The sequence below is a fragment of the Lactuca virosa genome, chromosome 2 (assembly GCF_052849685.1).
Source record: "Lactuca virosa cultivar CGN04683 chromosome 2, Lactuca_virosa_CGN04683_v6, whole genome shotgun sequence".
Lineage (NCBI taxonomy): Eukaryota > Viridiplantae > Streptophyta > Magnoliopsida > Asterales > Asteraceae > Lactuca > Lactuca virosa.
Genome location: NC_136427.1, coordinates 297,818,433 through 297,825,364, shown reverse-complemented (window position 1 = coordinate 297,825,364; position 6,932 = coordinate 297,818,433).

The window sequence follows — 6,932 nt, the reverse complement described above, 5'->3', positions numbered from 1 at the left end:
GTATTAGTTGTCGTCATATTTTATATTCATATATGAATAAAACATTTATCAGATTTTTGTTACAACTAATTTGTTATTCATATATGAATACGTAGTATAAATGATACTTAAACTGTAAAAAAAAATAAAAAATATTTTTTATTCGTAAGTGAATAATGAATGTACTGTAGTAAAAATCTGATGCATTTCTATTCACTTATGAATAACGATAGCTGAAACTATAAAAAAATAAAAATTTTAATTTATCTTAAAACTATATCAATATGGATGTCTATTTGTAGAGAATAAAAAATTATGAATTTTGATATATTTAAAATCATTTTTCGATAAAAACAACTCCTTAAAAATTAAAAAAACGAAAAAAAAACTATGTTTTTGTATATATTAAGGTAATGATTAGCATAGTTTAAGGAAACGTGTTTTGTTGGAAAACATGTCTATTCCTTTCCCATTTCCGTCGGTACGATGGAGGCTTTTGCGGCAAAAATAAATAAGTGACTGAGAACGATTCCTCAATTCTCAACCTTTTATATTTTCTCAATTGAACTTATATATATATATATATATATATATATATATATATATATATATATATATATATATATATATATATATATATATATAAACCCTAGGTCATCTCCAACCCACCCCCAAACTCTATTTTTCACCCCATTTCTTCCCCCATTATTCTTCAACCCTACCTCATTTTCACCTCCATTTTTGGAGATATGAATAGTATTCCCCCATAAATGGGGGAATACTATTCATATCTCCAAAAATGGAGGTAATGTTTGGTTGTCAATTTTAGTCCCTCTAATTTTTATTTTATATATTTCTAGTTTATTTTATTTACTAATTATAGTTTAAATGCAATATTTAATATTTATAATATCATGTTATATACTAATTTATATTAATTAATCATAAATATAGAGTTTAATTAGTAGAGGGGTGTATTTGACAATATATATAAGTTATAAAAATTGAATATTCTAGGAATATACTTTTTGGGGTAAAAAATGGGGTAGAAAATGGAGTAGGGTTGGAGATGAAACACTATTTACTCCATTTATGGGGGAAAAAATGGAGATGGGTTGGAGATGGTCTTACTATTTCTAAAAATAGATTTGAGACGTCCAAGTGTTTAAGCTAATAGTACAACAAACCATCATTAAAATAATATCATAATTTAAGTGTTATAAAATACAATACAATAAATACAAGTTTGTAGTACACAATGTCCAATATTGAAACATTCAAATCTTAATCCAAATCTTTCCCGATATACATGATAACATAACATTTAAATTTTAAATAGAGTGAACATAATTCTTTAAGTATCTCAATAAATTAAATCAGTCGAAGTTGACTTAGTCCCTTCCCTTTTCGGTTCTTTATCTCCCAAAGGTTGCCCTTTTAAATTCTCAGTATTTCGATAAGGTCATCCGTTATACCCACCACTTACCATATTTGTGGTGGGTGCCACATCAACACCAAATTCCTCTATCACTAAGATGGGATACATACCACTAACACACCACTCCACATCATTATTTTTATTTTTTTAATTCAAAAATACAATAAAATTACATTTTTAATAATTAAAAAACATTCATTTTTTTAAACTAGTTTTTCATTAATTGTAAAAATAAAATTACAACTTCAAACTACATTACTTAATTAATCTAGAAATAAAAAAAAAACATTACATTAATTAAAAAAAACAAACATACATATAAAAAAACTAATATTCGTTCATGTTACGTTTGTACAAATGTTCCGCGACATCTTGTCGAAGATTGAAACACGTTTCACTGTTATGAATTTCAACATCTCGCTCTAAAAACTCATTCGTTCTGGTTACGAACTCCTCAATTGGAATGACAATGTCGTTCCGATCATACGTGCAAATTGCTCGACCTTCATCTTCAATAATCATATTATGCATTATAATACATGCTAGGACCATTCGTTTAATTCTTTCTTTACCCCAGAGTCGTGTTGCATATTTCACTACATGTCATGTATGCTTAAGGACTACAAATTGTAACACCCCGACTCCAAGGTACAAAATTTAAAACTTTATATTCACATTCTTAGACCTACTCGACGAGTTGGATGCCCCAACTCGTCGTGTAGAAGCTGATCAGGCCGCGTGATTCATAGGGGCTACTCTACGAGTTGGAGGACCCAACTCGACGAGTTGGAGCTGGAATGTGAAACCCTAATTTCCAGGGTTTTGCACCCTATTTACAGGCTCATTAGCCACCCTCTGCCTCTCTTATCGTCCGCCCTCAACCTCAGAAAACCCTAATCGTGTTATACTCCTCATTTGTGTGTGTAAAAGCTTGAAAGGTGGTTCTAGTGAAAGAAACTTGAAGACTCAAGAGCTTGGATCAAGGAGAAGCTTGTAGATCCAGTACCTACTCTATCTTGGCTTCCATTTGAAGGTAACAAGTTGTTACCTTGATCATTCTAGTGTTAGATCTCCTTATTCAAGGGTTTAAGGCCATTTTTAGCATATTTGTGGGTCATTTCTGGTATTAAGCATGACCTAAAGTTGTAACTTCAGATATGGACTCTTATAAGCCCCTATAGTCATAAAGTTATAGAATTTATCAAGCTTTGGCCCTTCCCTTTGGCTTAAACCTCTTCCTTAGCTTGGTTTTAGAATTTAAGGCCTTGCATGCACGTAAAGTTTGCAACTTTACGTGGTAACCATGCCCTAGGAGGCTAGATCTACAACTTGGAGCCTTGGTTTTGCTTAAAAGCGTCTGGATAAGAAAAAGACTGAAGGTACTCGGCGAGTTGTATGGTCAACTCGACGAGTCAGATGAAGATTGGCCGTTTTTGGTTTCTGCATGGACTAGGCGAGTCAATAAGATGACTCGACGAGTTAGTTAGGGTTTTCCCGACAGTTTGGACATTACATGGACTCGACGAGTTGTCTGGAAACTCGGCGAGTCAACTGAGGTTTTCACGATTCTTTGAGTTCTGAAGGAACTCGACGAGTCAATAAGCTGCACTCGACAAGTTAGTTCTGTTGGATAAGGTGTCTAAGTCCATAACTTATTTGGTATATACTTGACCCGACCTGGCATGGTCCATTTGGGTTGCACTTCACCCGAACTTGTTATGGATAATTTTATGAGAATTGTATACTTACGATTTATTAATATATTATAAGTTATAATATATTAATATAAAGTCATGTTACTTAATTAGTTTTAATCTTGAATTAATTATGAATTAATTTAGTGATTAAAAGGAAGACTAATTAAATCATGGGCTATTATATTTATATGGTGTGGGCTAACACTCATTTGGAATGGGCTAAGCTTATATGGAAGTCCATGGATGATCCATGGAGCTTTTACCCATGGATCCTTGGAAGAGGAAAAGACATGGGTTATTAGGGTTTCACCCTAACCATGTACACTATATAAACAAGCTTATGTTGCATGAAAAAGACACTAAGTGTGTGTGTAAGTGTGGTGGCCAAAACCAAGAGTTGGAATACTCTCTCATATATTTTCCAAGTTTGGGTGATTTGTGATTTCCATTTGAGGCATTCACATTATTGGTGCTTGGATCTCAAACTCCAAGGAATCAACAATCAACAAAAGGTATGTAATTCATCTAGTTCCTTTATGGTTAAAAGTACCCCATGCTATGCTAGATAGGTTATAAACCTTGGAAAATAATATTTTGCATGTATCTTAGACAAACATAGATCCAAGGTTTAATAGGGTTGCATGTACACTTAGGAAGTGTTAGAATGCTCAAAACCCTACAGTGGTATCAGAGCCTAGGCTTGTTTGTTTGATACTTGATGCAAAATAGTGAAAAAAGTCGAGTTTTTTGCTGTCTGCCTGATGAACTCGCCGAGTCCATGGGGGGACTCGCCGAGTTCATGTGTAAACTCATCCTACTCGGCGAGTAGGTTCGTGCACTCGGCGAGTAGGAGCCTCAGAATGCAGATTTTCGACTTTTGCTGCTGGAAATGGACTAAAAACATTACCCTAAACTGTTTTGGTGTTTTAAAACTTGTTTTAGTTGGTGTAATGGTTGTTCTAATCCATTTACAATAGCTTATATCAAAATTTCATGCTTTGTATGTGTTCATATAATTCTTGAAACTTTGATGATCATGTTCATGTTCTTATGAATTTAGAAGATGATAGGAATTATTTGCTGAATTGTTTAGGATTAATTCTTGATCATTTATGTGTTTTAATGGAGTCCATAATTTGTCCTCAAGTTATGGATATCCAAAGGTCACTTCTTTTAAACACACACTTAAAACACATAAGTTACATGAAAATGAAGAGTCTTCATTTTTATGAACCTTTAATTCATAAGTTATGAAATGAAAAGTTTTGAATAGTTTCAAAACTTGTCCTCAAGTTTTGGAATTTGTAAAGTTACACACACTTTAATATACTTTAATTCCAAACCCTTAGAGTTTTAAAAGTTAAAATTCAACCCTTATACTATTTATAACATTAATGGTTAATTATTATATATATGTATAAGATCAAAGTCGTCTTACCGCTAGTACGCCTCATTCACGAAGCCAGTCTATATGGTGGGTATAAGGTTGTTGCCTATAAAATGGCAACTTAATGGGTGTCCACTCTCACCCACCGCTTGCTTGACTGGTGGAGGGTCGTTAGCCGAACGGGTAGGACAAGGACTTATAAATTCTCATTAAAAGTATGATGAATATTATAAAGTAACTAAACCTTATATAAATTCCCAATCTTAGTTACTTTAGGAAAATGTGAATATGGTGCTAACCCATGAAATTCACACTTTGTACCTTACCAAGTCGTTGGTGGAGCGTGTGTGGTTAACCGGCACACTAACTTGGACTAGTAAGGATCACGAAGGGTGACTTAATGTTTATCATAGATCGGTGGAGCGTGTGTGGTTAACCGGCACATTGATTAGGTGATAATAGTAAGGGTACCAAGTGAATTTGCATGGTTATTCACACCTTGTTTTGTGATCCTCGGCATCCCAGTCACAAAACTTGAAGGGCACAATCGAGATTGAAACATGCCATTGAAAAGTTCAATGAATGTAAGTCCCTAATCTGCTTGTGTATCAATCAGATCCGTTTGATGGTGCGGAATCCCAATCAAACGGATGATGTCAGATCAAATAGAAGAGAAGAAGAAGAAGAATATGATGAATCTTGTATGTATTGATATGAATGAAGATCCGGATACAAGATTCACACACACTAACACACACTCTCTTTTCTCTCTCTCTAGAACACCTTCAAATACACACACTTAAGTTCCTCTAGTGTTCATCAATCTATTCCTCACACCCCTCACCCCTATATATACTCGACTGGGCCGGCCTTGGGTTTACGGCCGTAAACGGAGTTTACGGTCGTAAACACCCATTGGGCCGTAAACAGAGTTTACGGTCGTAAACCTGTTTACGGCCGTAAACCTGACCGTAAACACATATAATATTACAGAAAATTACAATCAACTAGAAAAGCAAAGTATAAACCATATTTTTGACCCAACAATCTCCCCCTTGGTTTATAGCTTTCTTTTCTTTTCTTAATTGACCCAACAAGCTCCCCCTAAAAATTAGCTGGCTTTTCTTCATAATCTTCATTGGGAGCTTGGCTTCAGCTTTAATCTTCAAATTCTTCACGACTTCAAGATGAACTTGATGAATCTTCAATGAATGACTTCATCTTGAGCAGTTGGGCTTTTCTTCAGAATTTGGCATTGAACGCACATTGGGTGAGGAGGCTTGACGTACTGATTCTTGAAAAATAGCGCTTTCAGCTTGAGAATCTTCAGAGAGAACATCAGAGAGAACAAATCTTTTGGATCACTTCAGCAGGTTTAAGATATCAGCAGACTGATTGAGGAGGCTTCAATGCAATCTGTCACATAATCTTCAATTGCAGCTTCACCTTGCTTCTGGGGTTGAAGGATTGAATGTCGAAAGAATAATCTTCATTTCTTGCTCCTTCGAATGAGAATTCTTCGATGCTCACGGATGAAACTTTGATTCAGAAATCTTCAACACAAACTTCCATGAGTTTCATCTTCACCTGAATTCACTATTCAAGACAAAACAAAACTAAAAGAAAAATTTAGCACACAATATTTTTGGATTTTTCATATTTTCTGAAAAAGAAATAAAACAGAAATAACATTATTTTTGGCTTTTTAATTTTTTGATTTTTGTTTGGTTTTCAAAACTTTTAATTCTCCCCTAATATTTAAATTAGAAGAAACTTTGAACAAATTTAACAAAAATAAAATGATATCTAACTTTAAGAATGATTTGGGATCAAAGTTTTTAGACAACCTTTATCCACTTTTCGGTACCTTTTATCTTCACGTCTTTGTCTGGTCGATCGCCGGTATTGTGGTCCACTTAAACACGAAAAATTGTGACAATTTTAGGACATACTATTCGTTATAAGAGAAGGTGAACCTAAGTTCCTAGATATTAAATCTGATCCTAAGTTCCTAGATACTATATCTTAAGGACCATTCAGCTGACGACGACCAGGGATATTGTTGTCCACCTAAATTGAGCAGCGAGATCTATAGACAATCTGTAAGTGTTCAATTGTTAATTGTACTGGAACATGTTTCCCGCTTCCTGATATGCCCCCGTAATCAAGAACTTCCAGAGTACTCCTTACATCGGGTGAGCAGACAATCATTAAGAGAAAAGATGGATTTAGATTATCATTAATTATAGTTTTTAGAGGGATTGAGAAGAAGAATGGTGCATATACTGTGTACCAGGTCGGATTATGAGTCACGCAAAGGAGACAGTATATGGCTAACAGATAGGAAGAATTTCATAGATATAATATGCAGAGAAATAGATTTGCATATGTTGCAGTCCAGGTCGGATCTCTTCCAATCACGCAAAGGAGG